The 12531-nt window shown below is 37.1% G+C and overlaps 1 protein-coding gene and 2 pseudogenes across 5 annotated transcripts in view; all 3 read left to right on the plus strand.

Annotated features, from left to right (window-relative positions):
• The first annotated feature begins 1069 nt into the window (after positions 1 to 1069).
• ESCO1 (establishment of sister chromatid cohesion N-acetyltransferase 1) overlaps positions 1070 to 12531 on the plus strand; it is an 82138-nt gene continuing 70676 nt past the window's right edge. For 3 of the 5 annotated variants that reach the window (XM_023530832.1, XM_023530831.1, XM_011360455.2), the window contains exons 1-2: positions 1072 to 2246; positions 10876 to 10978. The gene's annotated coding sequence lies outside the window, so the exon portion shown is untranslated. Of the gene's footprint in view, positions 2247 to 10875; positions 10979 to 12531 lie in introns of all 5 variants that reach the window. The other 2 variants (XR_895905.2, XM_011360456.2) reach the window with 2 other exon arrangements.
• On the plus strand, positions 9397 to 9515 carry LOC111739905 (annotated as a pseudogene).
• Positions 9623 to 9738, plus strand: LOC111739894 (annotated as a pseudogene).

The following is a 12531-nucleotide window of genomic DNA, read 5'->3' on the forward strand; positions in this document are numbered from 1 at the left end:
TACACAGCTCTAAAAGAAAACTATTGATGGAAGGCAAAACAAATTTTGTCAAACATATTACAGAATAATTAAGATTTAATCAAAACACAAATTGAGACCTCTGGCATTAATGAATCAGAAATGAAAAATATCTCCTAGAAAGATAAAAATAAAAACTCTTAAAGAGATAAAGAATAATACTCAAGAAAGTCACTTTTTCCCATAAAAGTAAAAATTTATTTTTATTGAGATATAATTGACATGTAAAATTGTATAACTTTAAGGTGTACAACATGTTGATTTGATACATTTATATATTGCAATATGATTACCACTGTAACCAACACCTCTGTCACATCACACAATTATTATTATTTTTTTTTGTGGTGGGAACAGTTAGGAGCTAGTCTCTCAGTAACTTTAAAGTTTATAATATAGTATTGTGAAAGCAAACTATGTTATACTTTCACAGCATGTTTAAGAACCTGACTATATTTAGTTTTAGATAAGAAAATCTAGAATTGCAGACATGAATTATAAATCGAGTATGATTTAGTTATGTATCAAACATACATACATATGATTTCACATGGTCTGTAAGGATTCCTATGCTCCTGATTGTGGCCAACACAACCAATAATGTGGAGTAGATTACTCAGAAGCAGAGGCCTATTTTGTGGGAATGGAAACTTGTAAACATGGTTTGTGTGTTCGCATGGCAAAATTTGAGTTACTGAAGTGGTTTACACTTGAAAAGAAATCCCACCAATTGTCTGACAATCTAAAGGTAAAGGCAAATATAAGCCAGATACTCTGGTAGATAACCAGCTTTAACTAGGCCAGCTGTCTACTTCTGAGTTTTTCCTCCCAATTTAAGCCATTTGGCATGTATCAATAAAGTATATACATTGGGGTCTGGGGAGCAGTCAGGTTTTTGCTAGGCTAACACAATATGTGGTGATGTGGGCAATAGCCTCGCCCATCAAAACCAACCTGTTTGGTTTTTTAAACCAGAGACTCTCTCCAGACTTAACTGACAGGCAGTTCAATAAAGTTTTGTGAAAGATATATTGTCAGAAAAACAACAGGCTTGACAAACTTAGAGCACATTTTAATTGCATTTGGCTTCAAAAGAGGAGGTCTTCAGATTCTCAAAGGCAAGAGTTCCGATTTATCTATTCTCATAGATTTGCAAATAAGAAAAGTGTAGCATAGAAAGTGTTCAAAAGCAGTCTGGGAACCACGAATCCTAGTGATAGAACCCTGGATTCTATCTTTAGAGGCTTCGAAGAACCAAAGCTTTTTGTTTGAATACCTGCTATGACTAAACCTAGTGGACTAGTCTACAATTTCTTGTGTAGACTCTTGCGCTCTTGTTCACAAGGAGTAAAGTGTGCAAGAAGGCGAAGCCCTGCGTTTTCTGGAGGCGCTGGAATGCAGTACAGGGGAAGGAGAGAGACGGGTCAGTTGTCTCCTCTTTTCTTTACATTGGCCCAAATATTAAAAATATTTGAATGAGAGGTTGCAGAGAACAATACCTGCAACCAGCAAAGGAACCTGCGGCGACGAATTTCCAAGAGAAACCACCACCGCTGGGGGCGTAAATGGCTTTATGCCAAGAGATGACCCCAGGAAGAGCAAGAGGCCGCCACCAGGGAGCACCGCCACTTCCTCGCGAGGAGCCCACCCACGGTGCGCGCACGCGAGGCCTCCCACCGCGCCTGCGCCCAGGATGGACGCTGGCTCGCTTTTCCCCGACGCCTCGCCGTCCCGGCCGGGGTGAAAAACTGCGTGACACGCAGCGAGCGTGGCGGCCATCTTCGTCTTCAGGGCACGTCAGCTGAACCCGTTCGGGCTGAAGAGGAGCGTTGCGCAAGCGCGCCCGAGACGGTCACAGGTAACTCCCATTTGACGGGCGAGGCGTCGTCGTCGTCGCCGGAAGTTTGGCGTTTCTGCGCCGCTGGGAAGGCGGCGGTCGCGGCAGAAGCAGCTGAGTGTCTCCTAGTACCCGGATGTGAGGCAGTCTGCCGGCTCGCGGTGGACCCTCGGCTAGAGTGAGCAAGGTACGCGGGCGTCCCGACCGTTCCTGCCGCCTGCTGTCGTGCCGCTTGCGTTCTCTCCTCCCTTTTGCCAGCCCTCTGGAGAGCCTGACGGTTCTCCCCCTTCCTGTTTCACCCTTCTATTGCCTCGCACGCCTCTTCCTACTCTGGTCCGGGATCCTGGCGCCCTGAAAGAGAGTGGGCGGCTTCGAGACGCCGTTGCCTGAGGTAAGCAAACAACCCGCGCTTCTCGGCTACCCAGTCGCCACATCACCTGCTGCTGCTTGTTGGGCGGTCAGCGGTAATAAGGGGCCGTGACCGAGGACCAGGTCAGGCGGCTGGGGCTCTCTAGGCAGCCACGAGGGCACCTGAGCCCCGAAGTGGTGTGCAGCCACTGCGACTACTGTGGCGGCGTCGGCGCTGGCCCGCAGGTAGCCCCGGGCCTTGTTCTCGCCTCCCTCGCGGCATTTCCTCCAAGCCATCTCGGAGCTTCGGTTCCTACGGCTGGCTGCCCTGCCCTCGCCGCCACCCGCTGACCCGGCCTGAAACCCTGAGGCCTCTGCAGTCTGCCGGACGGGATGAGGGGGTCTTGGTTTCACGGTCTTTAGTCTGGAAGGCGAACAGTGGCCCGGGTCCAAGGTCATGGAGTAATTCAGGTTGGACTTGACAGTCTGGGCACAGGTAGAGCTGTTCCGGAATAGAAATAGATGCAATGAGGGCCATAGTGGAGTTTATAGAGATAATTGAGAGCAGAAAGGAATCGGGTCCTCGATTTATCACTATTCATAAGATAATTTGTCGGCGGGGGTTTGTTTTACTTCGGCGGAGTGGGATAGCAACTTCAAAAATTAGAACTCTCCCACCCCAGAATCTCAACCTCCTTGTCCCTCACCTTTCACCTCCCAACCCGTTCGCCTTCACCTCTAAACGTTGAGTTCAGAAAACCCAGCACATACAGTAGTATCCAGGAGACAGGGGCGCAGCGGAGGAGGAGGAAGAGAGTTAAATCGTTGAGATTTGATAAGTGATTGTTTTGTGTAGCTCTTAGTTGAAATGGGATTCTTTCGGCAGGAAGTAATTGCAGCACACAGTATTTAAACTAGTATTCTCAAATGATATTTCAATAAATGGCTTTTGCAGAAACCAATAAAAGAATGCTACTTAGTGGAAGAGTAGGACGTGGGTGGGTTTTGTTTTCCCCACCTAAACATTTTTTTAAAAATTGGGTATAACGTATTTCAGTTTAAAATATTCTGGTTGCAGTGAACTTTGTTGTATTTACCCTTTCTTCTGATCAGGTTCTTAGTTTTTGCTTCACACAGGGCACCAACACCAGTGGAACTTTTTTAATTTGAAAACTTGAAAATTCTCACCATGGAATTAGATATAAAAGTGCTTAAAAAGTGCTTAATTTGGAAGCTGCAAATTCAGGCTTTAGAGCATGTGAAGAAATAAAAAAGCTAACACTTTCCTTTTAGGCAGAATGCAGTATTTACACCTTAAGTCAGACTGTGTGACTTTGGAAGTACCCTTCTTAGAACAAAACTTGCCCTGGCTTATGAGCTTCTGCCCACCTTAATCATTCCTGGGTGAGGAAAATATACTGTCATTTCTCATTGGTCAGTATTATAATTCTGTAGTAAACAGTAATTTTTTTTAACATCACCCCATACAAGGTTTTGTGCTAGGCATTTAAATTAATAAATTATACTTCCAGAAGAACTGATAAAGGACCCTAATTAATGAATACCATTAACCCTCTTTGTTGGATGGCCCTTTTTAACTTGGTAATTGATTACAGCATAAAGTTGATTGTATTTATTCTAATAATGAAGGTGACTAGTATCGCATAATTAAAAATAATGGATTTTTAAAGTAAATTTTTTCGTGACTTTTATTAGCAGATTTGTGTTCCACAGAGTTCTTTGAATAATCTCTACTAAAGGTGATCAGTTTAGATGGTGGTTAGAAACCAACTCCAATAAAATTATTACCGTAGGTAATTCATTGAAGGACTATGTTAACCCTTTGAAGCCCAGACTTTTGTTTTTCTGTGCATCAATTTTTCTTGACACAGTGAAATTTCTTTGGCTCTATTTCTGCATAAGTTCTGTATTATAGCTATATGATATTACTATAGTTATTTTTGGCAAATATATCCTTCTGTTAGCCCAATCATTCTGTTTTCTTTTTTGAGGAGATTATATCTTATGCTTAATTGGATTACAGTACATTTGAAGAAAGCAAGATTTATGTTCTCTGTTCTTGACAGCTTACTTCATAAACATTTATGGCTGCATCCTGAGTGTAAATAAAAATGGAATATTAAATATTACTTTAGTAGTTTTCAAATTTTTTGGTGAGGATCCCTTTACACTCTGAAAAATTTTGTAGGACTCCAAACAGTTTTCGTTTATATGGGTTATATCTTCCGTCCAAGTACTAACCAGGCCTGACACTGCTTAGCTTCCAAGATCAAACGAGATTGGGCATGTTCAGGGTCGTATGGCCATAGACTATATAGGTTATATCTATTGGCAGTTGTATTTGAAATTAATTTAAAATATTCATTAATTCATTCAAGAATAACTAATAATTACAGGTTAATATAAATAACATTTTTTATGAAAAACAACTATTTTGCAAAACAAGTTTAGTCAAAGAATGGCAACTGTTTTACATTTTTATAAATCTCTTTAATGTTTGGCTTGATAGAAGACAGCTGAATTGTCCCATCAGGTTCTGCATTTAGTCTATTGTTACATGTTGTTCTGGTTGAAGTATGTGAAGAAAGTCCAGTTTCTCACTGATATGTTGGGAGGAGTACTATAACTTTTTCAGGTAATTGAGATATATTCTTGATTTCACAACAAAACTCAACAAGTACTAGTTTCTTAAAAGTTAGTTGCAATGTGGAATTTGAAACTATATACTTCTTACAATATTGCATTCAAATCATTGGTGTGTTTTGCACTTATATTGATAATTTATCCATGAATGATATTGATCTAATGAACCCCTTCAGAGAGTCTCTGGAATCCTCGGGGTCCCTATCCACACTTAGAAAACTACTGCTTTAATGTAAATTATTGAATAGTTTAGAATTAATGTGGTTATTGAAGCTGAAAGGGATAATAACGATACAGAATTGGAGTTGTCAAGTAGTTAAGTAAAACTAGGAGTAACTAAGGTAAATATATGTTCTCATCAAAAATGTTACTGTATCAGTAATATTAATTATTATAGCTAATAATAAGGGTGTATGCTGTGCCAGGAGCTGTTTTAAGGACTTTGTATTAGGAAATGTTTCTATCGTGTCATCTTTAGTGATGGTTAAGTAAAAGGCAAATATAACTTAACATAATTATAATTTAATAACATAAATATAATTCTTTTTCCTACAAATAGTACAGTCTTCCTGACATATATCATTCTTTGTAACACAGATATAGTTCAGTTTTCCCTAACATCAGCAACAAGACAAGGATATCTGTTCTGGCCTCTTTTATTCAACATTGCACTGGAGATTCTAGCCAAGACAATTAGGCAAGAAAAAGAAGTAAAGGCATCCATATTGGAAAGGAATAAAAAACTTTCTATTTGCAGATGACATGATTTTGTATATAGAAATTCCTAAGGACTTTACAAAAAACATTAGAGTTAATAAATGAATTCAACAGGGTTATAGGATACAAGGTCAGCATACAAAAATCAGTTGTATTTCTGTATGCTAGTGCCGAACCATCCAAAAAGGAAATCAAGAAAAGAATTCTTTTTTATAATGGAATCGAAAAGAATAGAATACAGCAGGTCCTTGGTAACGTCGTTGATGGGGTGCTGTAGAACTTAATTCTTGTTTATATCAATTAGTCTGTGCCTGTGGGAGAATTCATTTCATTATAAGTTGTTTTGCTTAACATTACAGATGACAACATTAAGTAAGAACTTTTCTTAGAAATAAATTTAACAAAAAAAAGTGCAAGGCTTGTACACTGAAAATTACAAAACAATGCTTAAAAAAATTAAAGATGACCTAAATAAATGAAAAGATATTCATGTTCAAAGATTGAGAGACTTACTAAGGTTACAATATTCTATGACTTGATGTACAGATTCAGTGTAATCCCTGTCAATATCCTAGCTGACTTTTTTGCAGAAATTGACAAGCTGATCCTAAAATTGATATACAGAATAGCCAAAACAATTGCAAAAAAGAATAACAGAATTGAGGGACTCACACTTCCTCATTAAACTACAAAAGGAGCCAATAATATACAGTGGGGAAAGGATAGTCTCTTCAATAAATGGTGTTGTGAAAACTGGAACCTTGCCTTATGTCGTACAAATTAACTCAGAATGGATTAAAGACTTGAACATTGAAACCATAAAACTCCTAGAAGAAAATGCAAGTGGTAAGCTCCTTGACATCAGTTTTGGTGATGAGTTTTTGAATCTGACACCAAAAGCAAAAGCAACAAAAGCAAAAATAAACAAATGAGACTATGTCAAACTGAACAGCTTCTATATAGCAAAGAGAACCATCAACAAGGTGAAAAGGTAACCTACTGAATGGGAGAAAATATTTGTAAGTAATATATCTGATAAAGGGTTACTATCTAAAACATATAAAGAACTCACACAACCGGATAGCAAAAAAAAAAAATCTGATTAAAATATGGGCAGAAGATCTGAATAGACATTTTTCCAAAGAAGACATACGGATGGCCAACAGGTACATGACAAGATGTTCAAGATCACTAATCATCAAGGAAATGGAAATCAAAACCACAATGAGATGATCTAATACCTGTTAGAATGGCTATTATCAAAAAGAGAAGAAATAAGTGTTGGCAAGCAAGAAAAGAGAACCCTTGTGCACTGTTGGTGGGAGTGTAACTTGGTGCAGTATGGAGGTTTTTCAGAAGATTGTATGATCCAGCAATTCCACTTCTGGATATTTATCCAAAGAAATCTAAAAGTGTTAACTCAATGATATATATACCTCCATGTTCATTGCAGTTCATTGCAGCATTGTTTACAGTAGCCAAGATACGGAAACAACTTAAGTATCTATTGTTGGATGACTGGATAAAGAAGATGATGTACATACGTACAATGGGATATTCAGCCATAAAAAAGAAGCCTCAATAGGAATGCACCTGGAGGACATTATGCTAGGTGAAACAAGTTAGAGGAAGACAAATACTGTATCAGTTGAGATCCTGGACACAATTTCTGTGTGTGTGTGTGTGTGTGTGCGCGCGTGTGTGTGTGTGCGTGTGTGTGTGTGTGTGTGTGTGTGTTGGGCTTCTCACAACACGAGGCAGTTCTTAGACACCTGCATGGTGTCCTGCAGTTTAACTGAATCCTGACACTATCTACCTAGAGAGAGTATCATAGCTCACAGGTTGAGGATTCTGCCTTAACCCCCACCTTTTCACATAATTCAGATGCCAGTCACAACCTCAGGTTATTATCTGGGTTTCTCACTGACCAGCTACAGACTAGAGGTTCCAATGACCCCTCCGACTCAATGGCAGTTGCAAAGCCCAGGTTGTTTACGTCTATCCAATTGGTTATAAATCAGAGGTTCCCACAACCTTCTTGGGTTCAATTAATTTGCTAGAGCAGCAGCTAATAGAAAACTGATGGAGAAGATGCACAGGACAAGGTTTGGGATTAGAGCATGGGGCTTTTACGCTCTCTCTGAGCACCTTACTTTCCCCAAATCTCCATGTTCACCAACTCAGAAGCTCTCTGAACCCTGTCCTTTGGGTTTTATGGAGGCTTCATTACATATTCATGATTGCTTAAATCATAGCTGCTGGTGACTAATTTAACCTTTAGCCCCTTCCTCTGCAGAGGTCAGAGTGGGACTGAAAGTTCCAACAGTAATCACATGGCTCTATTGGCAACCAGTCCTCGACCTTAGGTGCTTTCCCAAAGTCACCTAATTATAACAAAATACACCTTTATCATCTCAACACTTAGAAACTTACAAGATGGACCAAAGATCTAAACTATAAAAAAATCAGAAGACAACATAGATACATACTTTCATGGTCTTGGATTAGGTAATAGTTTCTTAGATATGACATCTAAATCACAAGCAACCGAAGAAAAGATAGATTAATTAAATTTATGGAAATTAAAATCATCTGTGTATCCAAGGACTCGAAAAGACAACTGACAGATTGGAGAAAGTATTTGTAAATCATACATCTGATGAGAGTTTAATATCCAGGTAAACTGTTACAACTCAATAATAAAATGACCTAATTTTAAAAATGAGGAAAAGATTCGAACAGACATTTCTCCAGAGAAGAAATACAGATACCCAGTAAGCATGAAAAGATACTCAATGTAGTCAGTAGAAAAATGCAAATTAAAGCTATAATGACATACCACTTTACACCCAAAAGTATGACTTAAAATGTAAAAAGATAATAAATGCTGACAAGAAAAAATTGGAACCCTCATACATAGCTAGTAGGAATTTGATACAGCTAGTTTGGAAAAGTTCCTCAAAAGTTAAACATAGAGTTACCATAAGGCCCAGCAATTATATTCCTAGATATATACTCAAGAGACTTGAAAACATGTTCACACAAAAACACAGGATTGTTCATATAGTATCATTATTCATGTTAGACAAAATGTAGAAACATTCCATCAGCTGATGAATAGATAAACAAAATGTGGTATATTCTACAGTGAAATAGTATTCAGCCATAAAAAACAATGTATTTCTAATACATGCTACATTATTTGAACCTTGAAAACATTATGCTAAGTGAAAGCCAATCACAAAAGGTCATACATTTTATGATTCCATTTGTATGAAACATCCAGAATAGTCAAGTCCGTAGAGATAGAAAGTGGATTTGTAGTTGCCAGTGGCTGGAGGGAGTAGGGGAATAGGAAATGACTGCTAATGGGTATGGGGTTTCTTTTTGGGATGATGAAAATATTCTGCAGTTAGATAGTGAGAATTGTTGAACAACTCTGAATATACTAACCACTTTATAGAGGTGATTGTAGTATAGGAATTACATCACAATTACAAATTAAAAAAAAAAATCACTTTAAATTTAAAATATATTGGGTGACATACAGTGTAAATGTTTTAATAATTAAAATTCGAGTACATTTTATTATAAAGCACTGTGAGAAATTGGATGTACTCTTAAATTCTTGGGTACTTTCTAACATGTATCATATATATTTTTCTGTAATAAAACATAAATGTTATTGTGAGTTTTCTGAAGTCATTTTATGTAAAGTTTTATTGTTTTTTGCTCTCAATATTGATTTTGTTAGGATTATATTAATAAGCTAGCTATGGGTTGTGGAGGGGAGTTCTTGTCAATTTGGTAATGGCTACAGCCATACTACCCTGAACGTGCCCAATCTCGTCTGATCTCGGAAGCTAAGCAGGGTTGGGCCTGGTTAGTACTTGGATGGGAGACTACCTAGGAAGACCAGGTGCTGTAGGTGTAAAAAATAAAAAAATAAAGGACGTAGTTCCATAGTGTAGTGGTTAGCGTGTCTGCTTTACATGCAGAAGGTCCTGGATTCGTGTCCCAGTGGAGCCATGGTCCATGGTCTTTGGCCATGCCACTCTGAACAAGCCTGATGTCTGATCTTGGAAGCTAAGCAGAATTGGGCCTGGTTAGTACTTGGATGGGAGACCACCTAGGAAGACCAGGTGCTGTAGGCATAAATAATAATAAGTAATTTTTTAAAAAAATTTGTTAATGGGTTAGATAATGCATTTTGGTCCTTGATTACAGGGTTTTATTTAATAGAAAGGGGGTATATAATGCTACATCAGTGATGATTTAGCATGGAGGGCAAACTAAAGTGAGTGATCCTTAGCATACCTGAACAGGTGATTGATAATTACTGTAGATTTGTGTATCAATTTACCTCTTTTCTAAGGTAGGTACCAACTGCCAAATATATTAAAATATTTAGAAATTGGGAGGAAAAAAATTAACGCAATTCGTCATTTTAAAAATTAGAATTCTTAGTGCTAGAGTGATAAATGAATTTTGTTTTTTTCAAGTTATTGTACCTCTGAGGCTTAATCTTTGGTAAATTTCTAACTTTCCAGAAAATAAAAATTAACTTGCAAAATTAACTGCAATGGCTGTATGAGAAGCTGCCCTAGAACATAATGGCTTAAAACCGCAATTAATTAATTTTTACATATCAATAGAGCAGTTGTGGGTTAGGTGATTTAGGTCAGGCTTGGCTGGCATCTGTGAGTGTGGATGGACTTTACTTCTCACTGTGTAATTCTGCTTTGTTTGTTGTGAGGCCTAGGGTGAAAGGACAGTATCTAGTGAGTGGTAAAATCCTTCTTAGAGTGATGGCAGAGGTACAAGAGGGCAAGTCAAACTGCACAGAGATATTCCAAAACTTTGTTTGCACCATTTCTGCTGATATCCCATTGGCCAAAACAAGTCAGATGGCCAAGGCTTTTGGGGATAGGGAAATACACTCTGCCCACCATGAGGCCAAAATAAGGCATGTGACCAAGAACAGCATCGGTTAGGAAGAAAAATATACTTCTGTGGTGGTGGGGTTTAGGATAGGATGTAGTGATTATTTTTGAAGAAAGCCCAAATCTATTATACAGTGTAAAAATGAATTGGTCCCCATATTGCAGTTTTGTGATGTTTTGCACATAATGGTGAAAAATTGTCATTAGGTTATTGTTTACTTAGTCTTGCTTAGTCTAAGTTGTTTTAATATATCAGTTAATAGACAATATTATTTTTGTATTCTCATGTTTTTTAATAGATTGTTTTGCCTTAGCTTTACCTTAGCTAAATATATATATTTTTTTAAGCTTAATTCCCAAACACACAGGAAGTTGTTAGAAGCATCATTCATTAGAAGCATCAGCAGTCAACTTAAAGAAAAAAGTGATATGTGATTTCCATTTCAGTGAGGTAAGTGGCTTATACTTTTATAATTTAGTATCTTCCAAGATGATTAGTCAGTGTGCCAACTATACTTTATATTTTCAGAGAGAAATTTAACTTGCATTTTAATTATTTGTCAAGGTTGTTTGTCTACATAATAAAACAATTAAGTGGGTATATAGTTAAGTGAGTATATACCCACTATGTAGTGCATATATAGTGTCACATTTCTGACACTTGGTCCCATAGTTCTTTTATATTTATATTTGTTATTATTACATTAGCTATCTATGGTGTCTTTCCTATTAATATATTGTGGTGATTAACTTTTGCTATTTTTTGCCAGTGTTTTTTCCCGAGTTTTATCTCTCAAATTTGGCTTCTTAATTTTATGACAAGGCCTGAAAGCCTTTCCCTTTCTGAAAATAAATATTAAAATTCTCCCACATTTTAATGTTTTACTTTTTAAAGATTAAAATTTTCCTGGATGTTACCTCACTTTTAAACCAGAATTAGCCAGATAGTTACCTAGTTATCTTAACACCAATAATCGAATAATCTTTTCTTCATTAATTTGAAATTAATGAAATTAATACCACCTTTATATATACTAAATTTTCCTCATGCATTTGGGCCTGTTTTGGAATCTCTTCTTTTCCATTAATCTCCTGTCTATTGCTGTTTTGGAACTAAATTGTTAATTATTACAACTAAATGTATTTTTAATATCAGCAAGCACAAATCTACAGCCCATTACTTTTTTTTAATGTATTGAAACTGGTATGTGATATTTTCTTCTATTATGTATTTCAGCTGATTTTTGTTTATTTAAAACTTTTGAGTTTTAATGTTTATTTTTTACCTATTCACCATACCGAATTTACGTACTAGTAATTTTTATGATTGTCCTGGATTTTTATTTTCCTGCAAATAATAATTTTCTAACTTACAAATTTTTGCATATTCTTTCTCTTAATTGTATAGCCTCTGCAACACTTAAAAAAGTACTCACTGAATTTAATGAGAGACTTCTTGCGTTACTCTTTATAACATGATAATTGCTTTCTTGGTCTGTATACTCCAAAAGTTGATGGTACCAAGAAAGATGTTTGAAAATATCATCAGTATTTGAGTTGCCTACTTATTCTTTCTATTGGTATGAGTAGAGATTCAAGAGTGGCTATATAGGTATATTTGTGTTATCAATCACAATTATTTTTAAAAATTCTTTTTGTCGAATTTATTCATATGAATTTTAGTAAAGGCACATACATCACCCTTTTTTCCTTCTAAACTTCCTGCCCTTTTCTCCTTTTCCTCTGATTCATTTTAATATTCATTTTGTGGTACACTTTCTCTAGCAGCTCCTAGAATATGTGTGGGAGGTAAGTTTTTTGAAACCCTACATGTCTGAAAGTATCCTTATTCTAGATTCACACTTAATTGTTGACATTGAATTCTACTGTGGAGGATTTTCCTATTATCTCTCTTCTGTTGCTGTTGAGAAGTCTGATGTAAATACAATTCTTAATCTGTATATAGTTGAGATCCTGCATGCCCCGCCCCCCTCCCCCCCCCCC

This window comes from Pteropus vampyrus, unplaced genomic scaffold, assembly GCF_000151845.1.
Source record: "Pteropus vampyrus isolate Shadow unplaced genomic scaffold, Pvam_2.0 Scaffold55, whole genome shotgun sequence".
NCBI lineage: Eukaryota > Metazoa > Chordata > Mammalia > Chiroptera > Pteropodidae > Pteropus > Pteropus vampyrus.